We start from the raw sequence: 25,240 nt of genomic DNA, 5'->3' as shown, positions 1-25,240 counted from the left end.
GCCTACAACGCCAATCCTGCCCTCTTGGCCATATCTTTTAGAGGACTGGAAAACAGTGGCCCAGTCATATGAGTCCCGATTTCAGTTACTAAGAGCTGATGGTAGGATTACAGTTTGGTCCAGACCCAATGAATCAACAGACCCAAGATGTCAACAGGGCATTGTGCGTGATGGTCAAGGCACTATAATGATTTGGGTTGCCTTTACATGAAATGGGCTGGCTCATCTGCCCCAATTGAACCGCTCTTTGAGTGTATTTGGTTACGTTTGGCCCTGCTTTCAGACCATTTGCAGCCTTTCATGGACTTCTTGTTCCCACACAACGATGTCATGTCACAAGGACATAATCGTGTGCGGCTGTTTTGGAGCACATTCTGGACATTTCGAGTGAATTATTTGGCCACACAGTTCGCCTCCCATGAATCCCAACCAATATCTATGAGACACAATCGAGACATAAGTTAACGCACACATTCGCAATTGTGGACGGCTATAGAGACAGCACGGCACAGTATTTCTGCAGGGGACTTCTGATAACGTGCCGAGTCCTTACCATGTCTAGTTGCTGCACTACGCCGGCTAGAATGGCCGAGCTGTTCTAGGCGCTACAGTCTGGAATCGCGCGACCGCTAACTTATTAGCGAATCGCACCAGCGGTATCATCTGCCTTTTGCTGCCTTTTGGTCGTTAACTTTCCGGTTACCTTCCCTGGTCATTAGCGTAGTTTGTCTTCCTCGCCGTGTTGATACTGTCCGGCATGACGTGTAGTTTGACAGCGTTGGTGCTGGTAATAAATATATATATATATATATATATATATATATATATATATATATATATATATATATTGTTTCGTGTTTGTCCCTTGTCTGTATTTAGACGCCAGTTGTGAGGCTGTAGTGCTGCTGTTATCTTCGTCCTCGCTGATATTTTCCGTTGTCGTGCAGTTGGTCACGTGGAAAGGAATTGATTAGGTTGTTGGTTCGTTCTTTAGCCGCCCCTAGGTCGTGTTGCTTCCGATTACTTAGTACTACGCTTGGCTGCCTGTTTCACCTAAACTTATGTAAGAGTTTTCTACCCAGATCGACCTTTGGAACACTTCTGAGCACCACTGTTCTGTTGTTTTGGATTGTGGTTTTCTTTTAGTCTCAAGTATTTGGCGAGGCGTTTAGCCGTGTATTAATTTAGTTTGTATTAATGTGCAGTATGCAGCCTTCACCTGATCTTCTACATGAAACGTTTTAAGATAAGGCCTTCAAATCATTAGAAAATTTTCCTCTCTCTCTTAACTTTGTTATCCAGGCTTTAAACCTTGAGTTGTTCTATGTTCAGTATATGGCCTTCATCCCAACCTTATGTGAAATACTTTTAAGCTAAGGCCTTCAGCCATTTTAAATTAAAATTTGAAACGTCATTTGTATAAAACCTTTTAAAATTGTCTTCCTGAAATTCTTGTTATCTAGGCTTTAAGCACTCAGTTCTATTTTGTAACACACATAATGTGTATTACTTAAGGCAATTTTAATAACTTGTGTTCTGGCCTTCAGCCGTAATGTCTCTGAAATTTTTTAAGGGCATGTGTGATTCAGAGTTTTAGCAAAGTTAAGTTTGTATGCTTGTGCAACTAACAGAAACTGATTTGGACTCCTTTCTACAACTTGATCTGTTCTCTCCTGTGAGACCAGATATCATATAGAAAATGATAGCTACTTCGTCGCTTGAATCTAAGTACTTATCCGTATTTTTTCAAGAGGATGAGGAGTTGTGATGCATCAAAAGTGTAACGTCGTGTGTCGTGGTCCTCACTTGAAAGTAAGGAAATATATGCACCAACATACTTAAATATTTGTCAGTTTTGCCTTAGCGTGTAATTAAATTTCGGAAGCTGTAATGTCCGTGGATTTAATAGGAGATGGGAGACTTCTTTTAACGCTTTTTATGACGCCACCACAGTCTGGAATAAAGGAATTTCTTTCAGCCCAGAGTATACAGTTTGGGCTTTTTATACTGAGAGCTGTATCTTTATTGCGTTTCTCGGGAGAAACTTTTAGCGGGGAATGAAGTTGGCTTCCGGCGGTAAGTGACATCTACGGCCCATAAAAGGCCGGCCTTATTACGCAGGTGATGAGGCAAAGCCTTATGAGATGGCAGCGCCAGGCGCCGACAACAAGACGCCAGGGGCGGATGAGTGACCCCCCCGGGGGGGGGGGGGGCACCCCGCATTACGGAAAGAAAGGGGGGGGGGGGCGGAGGGTTGGAGACGTCGAGGGGGCCGCCAAGCGTCAATACAGGAGTGACAATCTCAAGGAGAGTGCAGCAAGGAAATCTACGACCACACATAAAATTTATCGGGAACCAGAGTTACAACATCAGGTCATGAAAAGAAAATAGTGTTAATGGGTATGTCTTTCCGGTAGTTTGTGTTGCGGAGAAATATCCAACCAGGTAAAACAGTTCTGAGTGATCTTGCAGGAAAGATTGAAAACGATTACGAAAATGCAAATGTACGTTTATAACATTTATAAATTTAGACTAAGATATTGACACTGTTTACCGAAAAACACTGGCTGAAACTCTGAAGGTGGCAGACATAAAATGCGGGAGAAAAAAAGTATCTACGGTTTGTACTTTACATTGAGTAATAAGCAAAGGAAATAGATAGGAGATTAGTAAATGTTATTAGACGGTTTGAGGTAGAAATAAAAACTTTAATATTTGCCGGTGGTTATTGGAACTCTGTCAAAGACGGCAAAGGACTTTCAAAATGATGAACTGAGTGGTTAGTGTCTTGAAAGATATTGTAAGATAAACACCAATAAAAGTAAAGTTAGAATCCCGGTGATGCTGAGCGAATTGTTATAAAACTGAGAAACTGAGTGTTTAGACGAGATTTTTGCTTTCAATCTAGAAAAAGCTGCAGACAGCTAAATTATAGATGCTGCATCGAGCATATTAGACCATGTATATAGGTTTGTGGCGTTATTAGAGGAGATAAGTGTCATGAGGCGCACCGTTTCCTCACTAAGAGCCCCTGAAGAGTATTACGCTGGGATTTCCTTAGGCCAATGTTCACACTTACTTTGGCTGCTTCGTACAACACCCTGACACTGCAGTCAAAAATGCAACACAGTACTGGGTGCAAGAGTAAGTTTTCATCGCTGCTAATAGTGTCCATGTTCATGATGAATAATTATATTATTGTTTGTAATGGTATGTTGTGTTTACGGCTTGTAAAACTCTAAACGAGTTAGCTGGAATGCTTCTCATTTACGAGAAGGCATGATGCGACAGTCGACCACCATGAGGTCTATATGCATAACGACTTCTAGGATGGAGACCACCAAATAATGTAGCACTTCAAAGGCGAGATGGCTTTCTTAGTGAAACGGGAAGCCTTAAACCAGATCAGCGATAAACTGCTACACCTCTCAGATTGCGAACTCATTGAGGAAGCACGAGCACACGATTCATAACCAATCAACTACGTATCTTCGAAATGAATGAGTGGAACGTCTTGCGAGAGACAGTCATATATAGCAGTCAAGTACCAGAACGTACACGAGCTTTCAGCTGATTTCTACAGCACATCTAACTATAAAAATGGCATCCATAACAAATTTTAAAAGTATCTGACTTGCAAATAAGCCACTACTAATATGTATGATGTCTGCGTTTTCTAAAACGTTTGAAGGAACTGGCACCGCACATTCATTATTCGGCAGCCGCATATATACATGACAAAAGAGAAATACTGACGTCAGCAGAAAGAGGGCATTGAATAGTTCAATGGTGCCACGGCAAAACTTGTGTCTCCCTCCAAGAATAAACTCGCCATCATCCAACTACTGCTTCACGCGAAGTTCAGCCTTCATTGAGCAAAACTGATGAAAGCCGTAAGGTGTGAGATCCAGGCTGTAGGGTAAACGCAGAAGAACACACCTATGAAGTTTGCGATGATGACAGACGCCATCCTCGATAACTGCACGTGTTTTAGTTCATTTGCGGGTCTCCGTAGACATTCTACAAGGTCCTACGTATGTCTGCTGTGGTCTGGTTTTTCGCAGAAAGGAACTCAGTGACAGCTCTCTGCCTGGAACACACATACATTACAGACGACATTTTGAATGCTACATATAGCGCCACCACCTACCAGAGCTTCATGAAATGGGAGCTGAATCGCTACTCTTCCACGATGTCACATAAGTAATTCCGCATTTTTTCAGCCAAAATTGGCTGCGGGAAAAATATATGTAGATTTACTTATTGCAAGTCCCTCATAAGTCAGCAGCTCATCGGATCCTGTCACCAGCAACACCGTACTGTTCGATGACGGCGCTGTTCTCTGCAAAAGCTATCGTCTACAAAAAAGTGGCAATGAATTAAAGCTGCCTTAGGAGTCGATGCCTCACAAAATGAACCCAGAAGTGTGTGACTGCTAGATTATGGTGTATTCTGATACCCAAAACATTATTAAAATGTTTAAGCTCATACAACAAAAAATTGAATGAAACTGGTTAACTCATAATTTCGTTGCAGAAAATGTGAATGGAACACGTAGGTTACTGGGGAGAATCTCTCCACCATTAAAGAGCATCACATATCATGGTTAAGCATCTGGAGTGTTTATGAAATAGGCTTGACTGTAGAGATCGTGCGAAGATAAAGACGTGCGGAAAGGATATCATGTCGATAGTTCCTAGAAGGAAATGTTCACTGTACGGCGGAGTGTGCGTTGATATGAAACTTCCTGGCAGATTAAAACTGTGTGGCGGCCCGAGACTCGAACTCGGGACCTTTGCCTTTCGCGGGGAAGTGCTCTTCCGACTGAGCTACCCAAGCACGACTCACGCCCCATTCTCACAGCTCTAATTCTGCCAGTACCTCGTCTCGTAACTTCCAAACTTCACAGAAGCTCTCCTGCGAACCTTGCAGAACTAGCACTCCTGAAAGAAAGGATATTGCGGAGACATGACTTAGCCACAGCCTGGGGGATGTTTCTAGAATGAAATTTTCACCAACCAATCCGCCTAACGTCCGATCACCGGTACAACGATGGAGTATTTTTAGGTAAGGGCGAAGAGACATACAGCTCTATGTCATCAGTAAACACCAAAGGACGAAGGAAACACTAGAACTAAAGTATACTTCCCAAAAAAATATGCACATTACAATACATGAGGCTGTCGAACTACACGCCGTGTCGGACAGCGACTACACGACGAGAAAAGGTACACTGCCGAAAAGTACGCTAAACTCCAGGGCAGGAAACTGGGGTGTTAGCGGCCACAAGCAGAAAATACCGCTGGTTGCACTTCACTAATAAGAGTAATACTAAATTCAAAGATGTAAACAAATAGAAAAAGACGGCTGCAATATTTCACCTCTTCGAAACACTTCACTCGTTGCCACCAGGCTCAGTTGCTATGGGAGCAACAACCCGCCGACCAAAGCCGAGAGCTCGGAATAGTCGAGGTTGTACTAGCAGTTAACTCTTCACTCAACGTAAACGTCGAGCGTTCGGTGTGCAACGAAGTCGTCACCCTCGCAGCTGCCCCTCCTCGATCCGGCAGTGGCAGCACGCCGCCAGTGGCTGCCCTTGCGCTGCACGGACCTCCTACCTACTGTGCCCCCAACTGAACTGATCTCCTTTCGCAGCTCTCCTCCACATCCAGTACGCAGACAGCATTAAAATAACTGCTCATTCAAAACACACGTATCCGGGAAAACAATTCCAAGAAGCCAGAAGTAATCGGAAGATCAAATGCACGTCGTCAGCTGCGACGACCAACCGAATGACCAACCAACGGTCGACCCCACTCAAGTCAGTCACGGGAAAAATCCCAGTATAATCGTCGAATGATAACTTATTGCCATGAGGTCACTTCGACGTATGGACATACACAAAGAGGTGAAAGTTGTACTATTTGAACATGACCGTCCATTCAACTAAAACTCGCCGAACCCAGTCCTTGATGTGGTCGTACGCTCTCGCGACCACTTCCTTCCGTCGGACAGTGCATGTGTGTCGCCAGCAGTTGGGCGAGTACTGGCTGTCCGGACCTCACTGCTGCAGCGTCCCAACTCTCTCGCTCCACACACGACGACCCATAGGTGGTACCACAGTACGCGCTATCCATAAGCGCTGCTGCTGCCACTCACGGATAGACAAGGTGACCAAACGTAGAGGCGGCAGTGAACACACTAACAAAACAAGACGCCACTATCGCTGTTACAAGATGCGAGGATATAAACGCCATCAACACAAGCCGCACACGGCTCACCAAGCGTAATGAAGATGTTTGGCAAGCTTAAATGGAAATTATATGAGTGCGTTTTGTCTGTTCTTTCGGGTATGTCGGAAGAACAGACACTACGCATTCACGTCATTGATTCACGTCGGTGGCCAACGAATTCACCTTCTTCTGTGCGGATACACAATTAGGTCCGGCCTGATGCAGGAATCTCCCAATATCGAGCATGGACGATTGTGTGTTGGTTTGAGGGACGCTCTACATCGTGGTCATCAGCTCCTGTAAAAGTTCCCAGTATGTCCCTTTCCAATCTCACTAAGTCTGATGATGATGGTGAGATGAGGACAACACCCAGTCCCTGGAGGAGAAAATCCCCGAGCAGAAATCGAACCCGGGATCCCTCTATCCATAGGCAGCAAAGCCAGCCAGTGGACCACAAGCTGCGGACTAGTATGGAGGGCATGGACAGGGATTGCATGTAGGTGGTGGTCGGTAGGAGTTTGGGTCTACCGGGGGCGTGCCTAGGTAGTCCGTACAGTTACGATAAACTCTGTGTATGTGTGGCGCAGTGCTTAACTCAACTGCCTTGTCAGCAGGAGATCTTGGGTTCGAACTTCACTCCAACACACATTTTCACACGTCGCCGCTGATCCGCGTCAGAATCACTCATCCCTTCCCTTCCTTTAATTGCTCCCTCCTCCACCTTCAATTTACGTTAAATGGATATCGTCGGAACGAATGCGAGGTTAACCTGGTGAAACTCTGTTCGTCAAATCTAGGGAACCAACATCCGCGGATAACTACTTGGAAAGCCAGCCAGCTGATCAGCCCTCTGAAGCCGCCACCATTGCAAGACGCTGTGTTGCAATCTCACCGGTACCACCGGTTCCACGCATGTGCAAAACCCAACCGGTCCACGCTACGTTGTCAGTTAAGGTAGACCACGATTTGTTATATCTCTAACAACTATTAGTACCCTTTATCCCCCCCCCGAGAATCAAATATTGTGTAATGAATCGGAGTTTCGTGTATGAAACATATGCTAAGTGTGATTGCTTTGCAAATGAATAATTGTACTAAATATCTTTGGTAAAGCTTGCAGTCCTTGTAACTGAAGAAGCGAAACTTAAATATATGGTTTACCATTTAATTTACTTCATTGATTAGACAACTTTAGTACGGTATTCGAAATCTTTTGAAAAAATGAGTGCAATGGTTTGACGCTAGATAAGTTGAAAAGTTTCACAACAGTATATGTGGAAGGGGTTGAGACTGAGCGGCAAGAGGGCTGGAATGCACTTTTCCTGTGTCAATATAAAGTCTTCGGATGTGTGCTTTTGGTACATTTATGTGTGATGGAAGACGGGATGCTGTGAGAACCTCGTAGCAGGTATTGCCACTCCGATCGCTCCCAGAACGAGAACATCCAACGCATAAAACAAACGTTTATTGAGACGCTTATTAACCAAACATTTGTACGGTGCACAAATAATCATCTCACGGCATCGAAAACACTCCTAAACAGAAAGCACGAACTTCTAAACATCCTGAATGTTACGTAATTCATTCTTTCAAGGTCATTGCCTCTAAAGTTTAATCTTCTAGGTTGTCAGGCTGTTTCCTGTTATATATCAGTTTCTTCTTGCTCCATCAACGTTTCGATTATTCTGCTGGGATCTTCCTCAAGGCCGACCGATGTGGCAGAGCGGGTCTAGGAGCTTCAGTTTAGAAGTGCGTGGTCGCTACAGTCGAATCCTGTCTCGGGCATGGATGTGTGTGATGTGCTTAGGTTAGTTAGGTTTAAGTAGTTCTGAGTTCTAAGGGACTGAAGACCTCAGATTTTAAGTCCTATAGTGCTCAGAGCCATCTTTCTCAGGATTTTCTGGTGTTCATGGTTAGCTGAACGATATCAAAGACAAATGTCGCGTTCGCTTGTGAAAGAGAATTTTTCCGTGATTATTCTGAAGAACTGAGGTTAGGATACGATGCGAAACAGACAGAGCGCAAAAGAGGAAATTTTTATCAAAATATCGTAGTCCTGCTCAGATGGCTCTCTCATTTGTATTCTTCGCACATGGTTACTAGTTGTTTACTTAATTATTATAACTAAGGAGAACGAGCCACCGCTTTCTTATTGTGTTAGGTTAGCAATTTATCCCTTTCTGTTTTAATCTGCTTGTTTTTAAATTGCCAACTGACTAATTTCTCCACGCATATTACATATACTCTGCTCCAATATGTGTTTTGTGCGGTAATTCTGACGAAAAGACTATGTTTCGCCATCGTTAGTTCCTTCAGTTACTGACCATAAAAGTAGATTCCTGGAACGAAATAAAATCCGTATTTTCCAGTTATTTAAAATGCTAATTAAAATAATTCTTTGTTAACTTGGTGTATTGTAAGGCCACGTTAAAATAAACTATTTTCTTGTTCCAAAAACGGAATATTCATTTCATTCGGCATGTGTAACAGAAACTCTTTCTGAAACTGGATGTATTTTCGCAGCCATTGCTTCTACTTATAGCCGCATTTTCGAAACAACTTCCCCCCTTAGCTGCTGCACTTGTTTTGGAAAACGTGTCCCACTAGAGGGCCGCAATTCCATTACTGTGCGGGCACTAACGTCATTATTCGAGTGTAAACGATATCGAACGCGTGGCACGAGCCGAACGCTGCGCTACCCTCACCCCCTACCCTTCAGAACCCCCCCCCCCCCTCCCACTCCACCGCTAACGTAAAGGAAAAATCACGAGGTTCGGTTATTGTTACCGTCTGCGATCAATGAGATAAACAATTTCCACTGGTGCTTCCCACTGATTCTGCCAACCCCCTGAATCAATTTCCTTCATCTGTATCGACGTCGAGTTTAACAAAATAAAAATTTCGGTGACACAGGCACGTCATTCCAATAATCCCTCTCTGTTTTCAAGAACGTGTGACTAAATCAGAGGTCTCCCCAAAACGTTTAGCTATACGGCGATTTCGGGTGTGTTGATACCCCACATGATATTTTAAACGCTCACTACTTTGTGCAGAACGCTGGACACAGAAATCAGGCGCTGATGGCTTCGTACTTTTGGTGCCTGAGATTAATAACAAACGTGAAGTGTGTAAATAACGGCAAAAAGTTAACAATTTTTCTTACATCGTTCACAGATCTAATGATAAAACATTATCTATTATTTCACACTATTATCTCACTGACGAGCAAATATTGCACTATTAGTGTAGTCTATTTTACAGCTCATGGATGGGGATAGCTTGTGAATTGTAAATTCTACGTTATTTTTGAGATACATCAATTGATAACTAACTCATAGCTCCAATAATAGTGCTTATGGCGAGATCAACGTTAAAACAAAATGTTTGTAAAGGATTCTCCTACTCTTAACAGTGTTTCAGGACGTTGCCAAGAGTTAGAACGCAGAGACGATTATATAGAGAAGAGGACACACCTTCTAGTTTAGGAGTCATTTATGATTCCTTAGACTTTAAATAAAAGATCTCAAGAGATCTAAGATCTGATACTCGCTTGACGAAGTACATCTTTAACTTTTTCCAGCACTGTTTATCAAGAAACGGCTGACATCCTCAAAACAATATTTAGAGTAACTATGTTCATTTTCTAAGCGACATCAAAAGAAGAAACGGAAGTTAGAGTAAATTCCTTATCCTCTTTTTCTTTGAGGTATTTCTGATTGTATGATACCACCTTCATAAAGTGATTCACACTACAGTATGAACATTTCAACCATAACAGCAACGATCCCTCAAATTTGTGTGACATCGTTTGTGTGCGAGCTGCTTGCTGCACGAGTAAGAACCGGAAAAATTTAAATATCGTAACATAGTATTTATCACGATTAATTATCACATGGTGGATTTCTTGGTGGATTTCTTTATGTGTTCATGCTAGTTTCGTCTTCCTGCGAAGTTAACAAATACACGCAATCTACAATATTGTCCAGAAAACAGAGAAAACATGTTTCTGACTTGAATACTATACTGAGATTTGGAATGGTTTCTGCACGTCTTGTTGAATTAATTAATGCGATCTCTTTGGAATGATCAATCTTTAGTATAATGACTGTTTGTTGCCGTTCTGATCCTGAAAATGTTATTTTTACTTTTTTTTCTTAAGTAAAAGGGTCTGGAACGTGTCATATCTATTCTTGAGCACGAAATCCCAAAGTCTTCATGTGAAATTCGTTGCTAATCTACGCGCTATGTTGTATCTGCATTAATCATGATGAAGTACGTCATTCCTGCCATAGTAACATTCCTTACATTTTTGTTGCAACAAGTTTTGTGGTAACAGGATTTAGTTAAAGACGAAATCATAATTCGTTGTTTTTTCGTTTGAAATTATTATTGTTCATTATGCTTTTCGGTGTGAGCTGATAACGTACAAAACTAGTACCAATTGCACAGCTTCCCTCAATCATGTTACACACTTCCGCAAATATTGACATAATTATTGTATTAGATTCATTATTTTACTTTTAATACTCGTATTTTCCTTGCACACTCGATGTCTTATCCCAAATGTAAATTTCATAAGCCTTTCGCAACACCCAACCACATCCATACCCAACTCTCTCTAATGGTTCAAATGGCTCTGAGCACTATGAACTTAAATTCTGAGGTCATCAGTCCCCTAGAACGTAGTACTTAAACCCAACTAACCTAAGGAACATCACACACATCTATGCCCGAGGCAGGATTCCAACCTGAGACCGTAGCGGTCGCTCGGTTCCAAATTCTAGCGCCTAGAACCGCTGGGCCACCCCGGCCGGCCCCAACTCTCTCCTCTCGCTGCTATCTTCCGATTCACACTCAAGTGACATCTCTTTATCCAGGCGCCTCTGCCTACATGGCACACTGTGTTCTTATGAAGATTACATAGGGATTGGCAGCAACAAGACATGCGCCTTTCACGTGGTCAATAGGGGATTAAAATACTCTTCTGAACAATCTCCTTCCTTTCATCATATTACAACAACGAGACACTTAACTCACAGTTGAATTCAGGTATTGAAGATTCTTATTGTTTAGTTATTTATTACCAAAATGTAAAACCTTATAGTGCTAGTATATTAACTGATATTTCTAATCGGATTGCTGATGCTGCTATTTTAATTTCTATTACTTGAATATTAAATTTTGTTGGTTGAAATTATATTTATTATTATGATTTTATTTCTAGTCCTTTTGAAATAAAGCTTATTGCTATATTAATTGTTTTAGCAGCTATATCCAAAAGAACTCAGATTCCTTTTTCTTCTTGACTTCACACAGAGTGTTACAAAATGATGCCGACAAACTTCGAAGGTTGCAGTGGGAGTCTTGAGAAACAAATTGAACATAGGAACTCGTTACCGGAAACTTCATCCAAAGGCAGTACAAAGCGTCGAAATTATAGGCAGCGGTGCCGGCCACGAGGCCAATCCTTAGGCACTAAACGTGACATTGTACGCTGACGGACCGATGTATAACGTCTCTCAAAGCTATTTGTTACTTAGTGATCGCCAATGATTGCCACGATAGCCGGCGGAGAAGATGGAGGTTGCTAGTTTGTAGAAATGATTTCTCTGCTATGAATTCGGTGCTCTGTTGCCTTGGTGTCTAATGGTTTCGGACTAGCTTTTAGCAGTAGTCTCTTTTTCTCCTGGATCCCCCTAAAGCCTCGATTGCTTTACGGTTACAGGAGAAAAATTAACTGCAGATGAAAAGCCCCGTACTAAACAGCCATTCACTGAGGCCACACAGCACCACATTCATAACACACAAGGCCCGTCTTCTAAATTGACGAACGTGGCAGTGACTCGTGATCACTGATTAACAAACAACATTGGAAGACGTTCCACTCGCTGCCCGAGTTGGCCAGCAGTAGTACTGATGCCAACCTTACCAATATGACCTAGTTTGTCCATCAACGTGGATCTATTCACAACGCAAAGAAGGAATATAACGTCTGCCGTGTATGTGTAGTGAAACATAATTTGACATTTACGATATGTAACGCATAAGATATCACAAGTGCTTGAAAATAAGTTGTCCAAATTAGGTAAGCGCACTATTTAAAAAATGGTCGTTTACATTACAGCCTATTACAAACCATTTATTCTCTTATTAAGAAATTAGAGGCTGTGGATTCCCAAGGAACGAAATTTTAATATCCTCATCCCCCTACAATTCCTCTAAGTTCTCGGTATAGTACACCACTGGCCATTAAAATTGTTACACCAAGAAGAAATGCAGATGATAAACGGGTATACACTCGACAAATATATTATACTACAACTGACATTTTCACGCAGTTTGGATGCATAGATCCTGAGAAATCAGTACCGACAACAACCACTTCTGGTTGTAATAACGGCCTTGATACGCCTGGGCATTTAGTCACATAAGGTTTAATGGCATGGGCAGGTATAGCTGCCCATTCAGCTTCAACACTATACCAGAGTTCATCGAGAGTACTGACTGGCGTATTGTGACGAGCCAGTTGCTAGGCCACCATTGATCAGACGTTTCCATTTGGTGAGAGATCTGGAGAATTTTCTGTATCCAGAAAGGCCCGTACACGACCAGCAACACGCAGTCATGCATTATCCTCCTGAATTGTAATGTTTCTCAGGGATCGAATGAAGGGTAGAGCCACGGGTAGTAACACATCTGAAATGTAACGTCCACTGTTGAAAGTGCCGTCAATGCGAACAAGAGGTGACTGAGAAGTGTAACCAATGGCACCCCATACCATCACGCCGGGTGATACGCCAGTATGGCGATGACGAATACACGCTTCCAATGTGCGTGCACCGCGATGTCTCCAAACACGGATACGACCATCATTATGCTGTAAACAGAACCTGGAGTCATCCGGAAACATGAGGTTTTGTCATTCGTGCACACAGATTCGTCGTTGAGTACACCATTACAGGCGCTCCTGTCTGTGCTACTGCGCCAAGGGTAACCGCAGCCATGGTCTCCGAGCTGATAGTCCATGCTGCTGCAAAGTCGTCGTACTGTTCATGCAAATGGTTGTTGCCTTGAAAACATCCCCATCTGTTGACTCAGGGATCGAGACGTGCCTGCACGATCTGTTACAGCCCTGCGGATGAGGTGCCTATTATCTCGACTGCTAGTGATACGAGGCCGTTAGGATCCACCAAGGCGTTCCGTATTAGTCTCCTGAAACCACCGATTCGATATTCTGCCAACAGTCATTGGATATCGACCAACGCGAGCAGCAATGTCGACATACGGTAAACCACAATCGCGATAGGCTACAATCCTACCTTCATCAAAGTCTCTTCCTTACACGAGGCATCACAATAACGTTTCACCAGGTGACGTAGGTCAACTGCTGTTTGTATATCAGGTATCGGTAGGAAACTTTCCTCATATGAGCACATTGTAGGTGTTGCCACCGGCGCCAACGTTGTGTGAATGCTCTGAAAAGCTAATCATTTTTGTATCACAGCATCTGCTTCCTGTCGGTTAAGTTTCGCGTCTGTAGCACGTCATCTTCGTGGTGTAGCCATTTTAATGGCGAATAGTGTACTATAACACCTTGTACATAGAATATCATAATCTGTGTGTTAATAAAGATGCGAAGTGACATCTGATTTGTCAAATAATGTCACTTTACAAGAAGAACGGAAGCATTTTTAACTCTGTGGGTCTTGTGAGGGTACATTGGAAATCCAGGAAATTTCTATAATCAAGTAGTAGCTAGGATGGTGTATTGCGAAAACTCTATTTCACCACGTTGTTCATTTCTCCATCCCATGACTTTGCTATTAAGTATTAGACGCTGCTGTTTCAGGGTAAGGAAGAACAAAGAACAGTTTGATTTCATACTCTTCCTGGTGTAACCAGCTTTTAGTCAATTTTTGAGACGTCCTGACGCACGAGATGCTAACTGGATACATTTTATTTTCTTCCGAAGAGTCATTCAAAAAATGGTTCAAATGGCTCTGAGCACTATAGGACTTAACTTCTGAGGTCATGAGTCCCCTAGAACTTAGAACTACTTAAACATAACTAACCTAAGGACATCACACATATCCATGCCCGAGGCAAGATTTGAACCTGCGAACTTAGCGGTTGCGAGGTTCCAGACTGTAGCGCCTAGAACAGCTCGCCCACTCCGGCCGGCGAAGTGTCATTCAGTTGACGCTAGAAGCTTCAGTCATCTCAGCTAAAAGTCGACAAACAGACCCGTTTTATGAACAGATCAAACACTCGTTTCATCATAGGTTGACCAGGGTAGGAAAGCTGCATGGAGCGGCGCTGTAGTCCCAACCACTTCGGAATTCAAGTGCATGTACCGGAATCACGTTCATCCAGGAGAAAGTCGCTGAAGTGCGAAGATATGTCGAAATTATAATGCATTCAGACAAAAAAGAACCACTTAAATAAAATTATTTCATAGAAAGTTGTCAACTTCCAGCTAAAATGTAAATCAAATATTAGGCAGAAAAACTTATACATCTGTCCGTTACCTCGCTGTTCCGGGGGTAAACCGGTAATTTCTGAGTTTCTCAAACAGTAACTGAGGAAAACAAAAACTTTTCAACTTATAATGATTAACCTTATGACTGTGTTATATATTAGTTCGTGTATTGAGAAATTTTCAAAGCTTGCCTTTAAAACTGTATTGCACCCATATACTCTGTTCCTGTGGCGTTGTGGTCTTCGATCCATAGACTGGTAACGGTTGTCCGCTTGCTTTCAACCGTTCGCACTACGAGCCCCGCAGGGCCATGTTGGCTGATGTTACAAGATCAGTTCAGTCACATCCAGAATGGTGCCTCTGCAGTTACTGAGCAGTCAACTCTTTTTAGGAAGCATTTGTTTGTCGGGCCTCTTCCCGGATACCACTCTGATGAAGTTGCAAGTACGGTACGGCTATCTGTATCGTAGATGCCGCCTCACCTCGGGAAGTTTCATGCGACGATTTTTCTTTTTTTCTTACTATATTTTCTTTATGTTACAAAAACAGTTGAAAAAGCTCTCGATTATATAGTCGAAATCTTCATTCTATGTGATTATGGGTTTTATTTTTTACGCATATTTTTTAGTTGCAACTTAAAGTTAGTTTATATTTTTTATTAATTAAATGAGAATATTCGCAATTTTCATTTTTGTTAATGTATTCCAGAAATCGCCAAGAAGTCAGTGGCTTAGTGTCCTAATGTAACCGACTTTAAAAATATTTATTAGCTCGTGGTTCGCCATTTGTAAATAAACCGGGAATGGCGAGGTTTCGAGCACAGCATTTCACGAAGGCTGAAGATATACTTATCGTGTATATTGTTGACGTGTTTTTAGCATACGTTCATAATCTCTGAAACAGTGAGTATGCCAGGTATTTGATATTTTTGTATTGCTTTAAAATTTTCAATCATATGCAACCCAAAAAGAAAACTTCATACACTCCTGGAAATTGAAATAAGAACACCGTGAATTCATTGTCCCAGGAAAGGGAAACTTTATTGACACATTCCTGGGGTCAGATACATCACATGATCACACTGACAGAACCACAGGCACATAGACACAGGCAACAGAGCATGCACAATGTCGGCACTAGTACAGTGTATATCCACCTTTCGCAGCAATGCAGGCTGCTATTCTCTCATGGAGACGATCGTAGACATGCTGGATGTAGTCCTGTGGAACGGCTTGCCATGCCATATCCACCTGGCGCCTCAGTTGGACCAGCGTTCGTGCTGGACGTGCATACCGCGTGAGACGACGCTTCATCCAGTCGCAAACATGCTCAATGGGGGACAGATCCGGAGATCTTGCTGGCCAGGGTAGTTGACGTACACCTTCTAGAGCACGTTGGGTGGCACGGGATACATACGGACGTGCATTGTCCTGTTGGAACAGCAAGTTCCCTTGTCGGTCTAGGAATGGTAGAACGATGGGTTCGATGACGGTTTGGATGTACCATGCACTATTCAGTGTCCCCTCGACGATCACCAGAGGTGTACGGCCAGTGTAGGAGATCGATTCCCACACCATGATGCCGGGTGTTGGCCCTGTGTCCCTCGGTCGTATGCAGTCCTGATTGTGGCGCTCACCTGCACGGCGCCAAACACGCATACGACCGTCATTGGCACCAAGACAGAATCGACTCTCATCGCTGATGACGACACGTCTCCATTCGTCCCTCCATTCACGCCTGTCGCGACACCACTGGAGGCGGGCTGCACGATGTTGGGGCGTGAGCGGAAGACGGCCTAACGGTGTTCGGGACCGTAGCCCAGCTTCACGGAGACGGTTGCGAATGGTCCTCGCCGATACCCCACGAGCAACAGTGTCCCTAATTTGCTGGGAAGTGGCGGTGCGGTCCCTTACGGCACTGCGTAGGATCCCACGGTCTTGGCGTGCATCCGTGCGTCGCTGCGGTCCGGTCCCAGGTCGACGGGCACGTGCACCTTCCGCCGACCACTGGCGACAACATCGATGTACTGTGGAGACCTCACGCCCAACGTGTTGAGCAATTCGGCGGTACGTCCACCCGGCCTCCCGCAAGCCCACTATACACCCTCGCTCAAAGTCCCTCAACTGCACATACGGTTCACGTCCACGCTGTCGCGGCATGCTACCAGTGTTAAAGACTGCGATGGAGCTCCGTATGCCACGGCAAACTGGCTGACACTGGCGGCGGCGGTGCACAAATATTGCGCAGCTAGCGCCATTCGACGGCTAACACCGCGGTTCCTGGTGTGTCCGCTGTGCCGTGCGTGTGATCATTGCTTGTACAGCCCTCTCGCAGTGTCCGGAGCAAGTATGGTTGGTCTGACACACCGGTATCAATGTGTTCTTTTTTCCATTTCCAGGAGTGTAATTAAGAGAAATGTAGCTGTACTTATCCAGTCATTGAGAAAGATCATCTTACTACAGGGATCCAAATATACGCTCATATCCTTTTTGCTCGTACAGTGGGATACGATCTGTGTAAGACATGAAGTCGTGCGAAAGTCAGGCGCAAGTGCACCACGGCAGTACACATCCGCACGCTATATTCTTGACATAAGCAGCTATCCGTTCTTTTTTCCATTTCCAGGAGTGTATATCACGTGAATTGCGAAAGTGCGTGCATAAATAATACTGGAAATGGATAATAACGACTGGTGAAGTCCCTTAGTTTCTCTTGCGATATCTCATTCATATGGAACTATCTCTTCTCTATTCAGTAAGAATGCAGATAATGATGGCCGGAGTGGCCGTGCGGTTCTAGACGCTACAGCCTGGAACCGCGAGGCCGCTATGGCCACAGGTTCGAATCCTGCCTCGGGCATGGATGTGTGTGTTGTCCTTAGGTTAGTTAGGTTTAAGTAGTTCTAAGTTCTAGGGGACTAATGACCTCAGAAGTTGAGTCCCATAGTGCTCAGAGCCATTTTTTGAACGCAGGTAATAAGGTTTTTAACCATGGGTAGAAAAAAACAACCCAACATATTCAGGTTGCTCACTTCACAGCAAGAGTTGATTGCCATCACAGTATTTCATGATATCCTACACATCTATTGCTTCTAATTTTGTGCACAGCTTTTTGGAATTCAGCCCTTCATCCACTTTTTCCAGTGACCTAATTGTTTCAGGCCTGCTACGAAGTTTCTGTAACTACTGGTTCCATGTCCTCCATGTATTTTGTTCTTAGATTACCAAATTTCCTTTTTTATATGTAATCACTATGATCCTTTTTCTTTGCTCTATAAAATTAGTGTTTATCAGTGTGGATGTAGATGTAAGTTACCTCGTTCCACATTTGTATTTGTGTGTTGATATACTAAAGAAACACTTCGTCTTTGCGCTGTTGATTCGCATTGGCAAACAACTAGCAATAGCCTTGCTCCTTTAGTTACTCCGCGACATATTAACGCATACCACAGCATCCGCAGTATTTCCTGATCAGTTAAATGTATTAACGCGTACCAAAATACCCACAGCGTGTCTTAACCAGTTATTGAATTCAGAGTACAAAAAGAAGGAGAAAAGTGTTAAGGAATAGCATAAATGAGACTCAAGATAAACTTAACGTAAAACATGGCGAATACGTAATAAATAAAGTGTTACAATTTTTCTGTCTTGCGAAAAAGAAAAAAATGTGAACGAAGCATGGATGGCATAAGCAGCAAAATGGCACATGCAACGAGAGTATTTCTCGTCAAAGAAGTGTACTACACTCCTGGAAATGGAAAAAAGAACACATTGACACCGGTGTGTCAGACCCACCATACTTGCTCCAGACACTGCGAGAGTTCTGTACAAGCAATGATCACACGCACAGCACAGCGGACACACCAGGAACCGCGGTGATGGCCGTCGAATGGCGCTAGCTGCGCAGCATTTGTGCACCGCCGCCGCCAGTGTCAGCCAGTTTGCCGTAGCATACGGAGCTCCATCGCAGTCTTTAATACTGGTAGCATGCCGCGACAGCGTGGACGTGAACCGTATGTGCAGTTGACGGACTTTGAACGAGGGCATATAGTGGGCATGCGGGAGGCCGGGCGGACATACCGCCGAATTGCTCAACACGTGGGGCGTGAGGTCTCCACAGTACATCGATGTTGTCGCCAGTGGTCGGCGGAAGGTGCACGTGCCCGTCGACCTGGGACCGGACCGCAGCGACGCACGGATGCACACCAAGACCGTGGGATCCTACGCAGTGCCGTAGGGGACAGCACCGCCACTTCCCAGCAAATTAGGGACACTGTTGCTCCTGGGGTATCGGCGAGGACCATTCGCAACCGTCTCCATGAAGCTGGGCTACGGTCCCGCACACCGTTAGGCTGTCTTCCGCTCACGCCCCAACATCGTGCAGCCCGCCTCCAGTGGTGTCGCGACAGGCGTGAATGAAGCGACGAATGGAGACGTGTCGTCTTCAGCGATGAGAGTCGATTCTGCCTTGGTGCCAATGATGGTCGTATGCGTGTTTGGCGCCGTGCAGGTGAGCGCCACCATCAGGACTGCATACGACCGAAGCACAGAGGGCCAACACCCGGCATCATGGTGTGGGGAGCGATCTCCTACACTGGCCGTACACCTCTGGTGATCGTCGAGGGGACACTGAATAGTGCACGGTACATCCAAACCGTCATCGAACCCATCGTTCTACCATTCCTAGACCGGCAAGGGAACCTGCTTTTCCAACAGGACAATGCACGTCCGCATGTATCCCGTGCCACCCAACGTGCTCTAGAAGGTGTAAGTCAACTACCCTGGCCAGCAAGATCTCCGGATCTGTCCCCCATTGAGCATGTTTGGGACTGGATGAAGCGTCGTCTCACTCGGTCTGCACGTCCAGCACGAACGCTGGTCCAACTGAGGCGCAAGGTGGAAATGGCATGGCAAGCCGTTCCACAGGACTACATCCAACATCTCTACGATCGTCTCCATGGGAGAATAGCAGCCTGCATTGCTGCGAAAGGTGGATATACACTGTACTAGTGCCGACATTGTGCAGGCTCTGTTGCCTGTGTCTATGTGCCTGTGGTTCTGTCAGTGTGATCATGTGATGTATCTGACCCCAGGAATGTGTCAATAAAGTTTCCCCTTCCTGGGACAATGAATTCACGGTGTTCTTATTTCAATTTGCAGGAGTGTATTATCAAACATAAGCCACAGCTCTAGAACATGTACGCCTGAACGTAGTACTGTTGGCTGTGGGAAAATCATAAAAGAAGTGTATCGAGGCGTTTCAGATGTTGGTTAGAGATTAGATCTCAGTGTTAAAGCAAATGACGAGACAAAAAAGATAACATTCCCTGTAAAATCAACGACTAAAAGATTATACAGGAAATTGTAATCGGAGAGTAGGGAGAAACTGATAGGACATAGACATCGGGGAATACCCCTTCCTTGCGGGTGAAGAAAGAGATTGGAATATGTCTAACCGACATGGAGTGGAACCTGTGGAAGTGCCGTACCAACACAGTCTGATACTGCTGACAAAAAGAAAAGCACGTTAAAGGGGGATATCAGGCATAAAAACAACAATGAAAACATCTTTATATACCGAGAAAGGAAAACAAGTGTCTTAACTTATATTGAAATATTTTACATTTATAGCACCTGAAGCAGATTAAAAAAGGCAACTCAAGGTTCAATTAGACCTGAGGTGGAGAGGTCTGCTCGAATTATGCAACTTTTCCTCGGACAGTCTGTTTACTACGATAAGGAGCTGAAAATGAACTTGTAAGTAGAGTCATATAGCACAGTTTCTGAAAATATTTTATTCTTGCCGAAATGTTTCACTGCCGTCATTAACGTATGCCATTACCGTATTCCAGTCTTGCAATCTGATATACCGTTAAAAAGAATATATAGCTTCTAAGTGAATAGGATCCTTCCGAATTTATATATCAGGACCTAAAACATTTCTGAGTGTACATCATATTGCAAAATTGACTGCCATAAATATGATTTGTTTTGGTAGGTAGTTAAGGTAATCATTGTATGCCTGAAAACCAGTTTTATTGTATCATACTTCCGTCAGAGGTGTAATTTCAATAAGCAGCTATCTGTAACAGTGTAAAAATGATAAATATTTCTATTTCTTGTGGGATATTTTATGTACTGTGGAAGGTTGTCTTACGTTAGTGCTTCTTTGTGGTTGAAAGTAATATATGAATAACAAATCCATCTGGGCACTGTATATTACATATTAAATTGTAGTTTCAAATATTTATTTAAGCACAACATCCTGTGTATCTATGAATTTCTGTCCAGAGCAATTAAAGATGGAACGACCACATAAATCCAAGTGTGTTGCAAGCAAGTGCTGCACGCTGGTTATCAGTAACTATCCTAAGGAACGGTAAATAAGTTACGAAGGACCTCGCTTACGAAAGGTTGAGTCGATCTGTGCCAGAATATGGTTCATTGGTTTGGGGCAGTTACCAAACTGTATTAACGGAAGAGACGGAAAGTATGCAAGCAATAGCAGTATGACGCGTCACGTCAGCCAGCGTTTGAGTACCAAAACTCATCAACTTGCGGTATGAAACGAGAATGATGTCTCACAAAATTTCCGACAGTCACCGTGCCGAAGCCAATCGAGCAACATAGTACTTCAAAATATTTTTTTTTATAAAAACGCAGTGAAATCACAAAAAATTTATTCAATTCCATTAAAATTCGGCGACACGGCTATTTTCTTCCATTACCTGCACCTACCCGTAAACTGGGTGCTGCAGATCGCTGGTTGGAAAGCCGAGCAGAAACCTATCGTACTGCGAGTCGCACCAGGCAGCATACAACGTAACTATTGCTAGAATCGGGAAAAGGTCTTACCTTTAACTGAAGGGTAGAAATACTGGAAACATTTCAGTATATTCTGAACCTTGAGATGTACACATTCACTGCCCAGCCCGTGCTAATCTTAACACAGTCACGCAAAAACCCATTCATTCACGTTAGCAAGTTTATGGTAACGTATTTCAAGAAATCTGAACAGCTACTAAGTACGGATTGTTTTTAAGTGAAAATACTATAAGTTTATCCATGTCTAATGCACTTAAATAATTAGTCACCAATCTGCTCAATATTGCATGTGGAATTACTGTATTTTCTCATACACAAAATTACTTTAAAAATCTATATCTCCTAAAAAAACACAAATGAATAAATATCCATTCACTTTAAAACACTTTTTAAACATGTATCACAACTAAAACCGTCAAATTGTAACTTCCTTCGGAGGTCGTACTAAACACCATACCATTGATAGGCTGGGCTGCGATCGCCTTAGACTGCTGTAAGCATTGTGTATATCCAAGAGAAAAGATACGCGAAGAATACTCCGTTATGATTGGTCAGTTTTCTGTAAGGACGAACAAAAAACATCATTCTCCGGCGTTAGTCCACGCAACAAATAACACACTTTCTAACTGTACTTTTTATCGAAATAAATATTTAACCTCATGATATTTTGTTTATACTTTATTTTATGAACAATTTTTATTCGCACTCGATTTAGCTTTCCTTACTTAACCTATTATGATACAAAATTCCCCATCGTCTGCATTCACATTGTCTTAAAACGTTCTCACACTAGTTCATACAGCGTCCATCAGTAGAACAATGATCTACTTCTTTAGTTTAGACACTCATCATTCACACTACTAAAAGCCTAAACAAAACTATAGAAACATTTATAAACTAAAAAGCCTTCAAGAAATAAACAGAAGCATTCACAAAACATTCTCTTAACCTCGAATCTGCCAGGATGTTTCAAGTTTCATTCTCTTAACCAGTTCCTTGACTCTCTCTGTGCGCTACTGGACCCTGGTGATAAAAATTCATGACTGCATTATAGTTCTTTCTGTTTATTCCTATCCACTACTGTCCTCTAGCAGGTGAATATTAGAACTACGTACTTCACTGAACCCGCTTCAGACCGTCTGTCACTGTCCACGCTTGAGTCATTCTCCAGATAAACAATCTCTAGACAGGAGCGATATAAGGCACCACGCCTAAAACCGGTTTTGGCCTATTCGACCAGCTTCATGCGTGAGGCTCCAGATGACCTGAGGATCAGGTTAACGGCGCTGCTGTGAGTCCCTACCGATACCTATCACCATCTATAAAAAATATAAAAAAATGTGAAAACAGTGAAGCATTTAAAAACTACAACAATTCGGCGAATAAGTCATAGAAATGCTTTTCTTTGAAGTCAATTAGTTCATTTAACGAATGTTGAATGATTTAATGTGATGTCTATCAAATTCTGATTCTCCTAATTCACCAAATATAAATTTTTCAAAGCATTATGGAATAATTTATAGTGCCTTGTAAGGATGCCTACTATTTAATAGTTCTGACCAAATGTATATTTGCTACACGTCACTCCTGTGGTGTGTTCTTTGAATCGTATAATGGAATTGCCGCATGTCTGTTCTAGGCATTGTTTATTGCAGTCAGTGCAAATAACGTTGTAAATAATTATCTGGTAAAATTCCAGTGGTAATCTACACTATCTTTGTCTCCTTTTCTGAAAAAGTTTCTGGTGACGTAACTTACGTAACTATTTTTATTTCGGCATAACCGACCCACCTTGCCCTAAATAATGCCCATGTAGGTCATACTGATGAGACTGGATATTTATATAGTTGACATATTTACCAGGTCCAGTTTACCTTATTAAGAATCGCTGTCACTATTCTACTGCTCTCGCGCTTTGTTACAAAAATAAAATTTCTTTTTCAGTTTCAGGAGGACCCTGCACTCCTTACTACATAGAGCGTGGACTCAAGAAATGATTATTGGCAAAGACATTATTTTTAAGAGTAGTTAAGGCTGAATTTCCCCAATGGCAAGAACTGAAGGCATATATGCATATTTAGGGAAATTTTACGATCACTGTTACTTCTAGTAAGTTCGTAATCTTATTCGTAGAACGTGCAGATGAAAAATGTGTAAGGTGCATACGCTTTTCCGTGTCATAACCTAACCCCTTTTGCCAAAAAAACCTGAAATCTAAAGATGTAAGGCAATTACGTGGAACATGATATAACTAACACCCAGCAGTCACGGAATCTCCACGATGTCCCTTATTTTTTGCTAACATGTAAAGCACGTGAAGAGCGGCGAAATCTACATTCTGATTGCGGCATTAAGAAGTGACTCGGATTCACTGCCATTCTTCCTGAATGCAGACAACTTATAACAGATCACACTGTAAATCAAACGCAGAATGTAAAGTGCGTGAAATAAAGGTAAGTTCTAAAATGTTCAAAATTGAAATCATCAATGGCCTGGTAATGTGAATAAATCATAGTAGCTTCAGTACAATTGGCAATTAGTTACATTCATACAGTAATAATAGATACAAAAAGCAATACAGTGGCCCCTAAATGGAACACGTGGCGCGCTTCCATCACATAACAGAAAACTGAACAACGAAAATTCTACGGACGTCAGATAATTCTGAAACATGTTAATAAAGAAGAGCGTGTTCTATTCAATAAGCCTCCTAGTCCTATAATTAATGGAAATATGATTATGCACTATTTGCACCGATGGCTAACCATGTCAACGAAAAATGAAGGTATAAGTTTGAAAACTTAAAATCCTGCAGGCAATATTGCGCCGAATTCTAGGATGCGAGCAGCAGTCTCTACATACACTATGTGATCAAAAGTACCCGGCCACCCCCAGAAACATACGTTTCTCATATTGGGTGGATTTTGCTGCCACCTACTGTCACGTACTCCATATCAGTGACTTAAGTAATCATTAGACATCGTGAGAGAGTAGAATTGTGTGCACCGTGGAACTCACGGATTTCGAACGTGGTCCGGTGATTGAGTGTCCCTTGTGTCATACGTCTGTACGCGAGATTTTCACACTAATGAACATACCTAGGTCCGCTGTGTCCTATGTGATAATAAAGCGGAAACGTGAAGCGACAGCACAAAGGGAAACAGGCCGACCCCGTCTGTTGAATGACAGACACCGCCGACAATTGAAATGGGTTGTAATGTGTAATAGGCAGACATCTACCCCATGCATCATGCAGGAATTCCAAACAGCGTCACGAACCACTGTAAGTACTATGACAGTTAGATGGGAGGCTCAGAAAACTAGGATTTCATGGTCGAGAGGCTGCTCATACGCCACACATCACACCGGTAAATGCCACACGACGCCTCGCTTGGTGTAAGGAGCGTAAACACTGGACGAGGGAAAACTGGAACAATGTTTAGTGGAGTGACGAATTACGGTACACAACGTGGCGACCAGATGGCAGGGTGTGCGAATGCCCGGTGAACGTCATCTGCCAGGGTGTGTAGTGTCAACAGTAAAATTCGGAGACGGTGGTGTTATAGTGTGTTTGTGTTTTCCTTGGAAGGTCTTGCACCCGTTGTCTTGAGTGTCACAATCACAGCACAGGCCTAAATTGCTGTTGTAAGCATCTTCTCGCTTTCCCACTGTTTGAAGAGCCATTCGGGAATGGGGATTGCATC

The 25,240-nt window shown here is 43.1% G+C and overlaps 1 long non-coding RNA gene across 1 annotated transcript in view; it reads left to right on the top strand.

Annotated features, from left to right (window-relative positions):
• LOC126274863 (uncharacterized) overlaps nt 1–24,025 on the top strand; it is a 66,356-nt gene extending 42,331 nt beyond the window's left edge. Inside the window, exon 3 of the long non-coding RNA XR_007550464.1 lies at nt 23,481–24,025. This is a non-coding gene — a long non-coding RNA (uncharacterized LOC126274863). The remainder of the gene's footprint in view (nt 1–23,480) is intronic.
• The last annotated feature ends 1,215 nt before the right edge of the window (nt 24,026–25,240 follow it).

The sequence above is a fragment of the Schistocerca gregaria genome, chromosome 1 (assembly GCF_023897955.1).
Source record: "Schistocerca gregaria isolate iqSchGreg1 chromosome 1, iqSchGreg1.2, whole genome shotgun sequence".
Taxonomy (NCBI): domain Eukaryota; kingdom Metazoa; phylum Arthropoda; class Insecta; order Orthoptera; family Acrididae; genus Schistocerca; species Schistocerca gregaria.
This window is presented reverse-complemented; position numbering and strand designations above follow the sequence as displayed.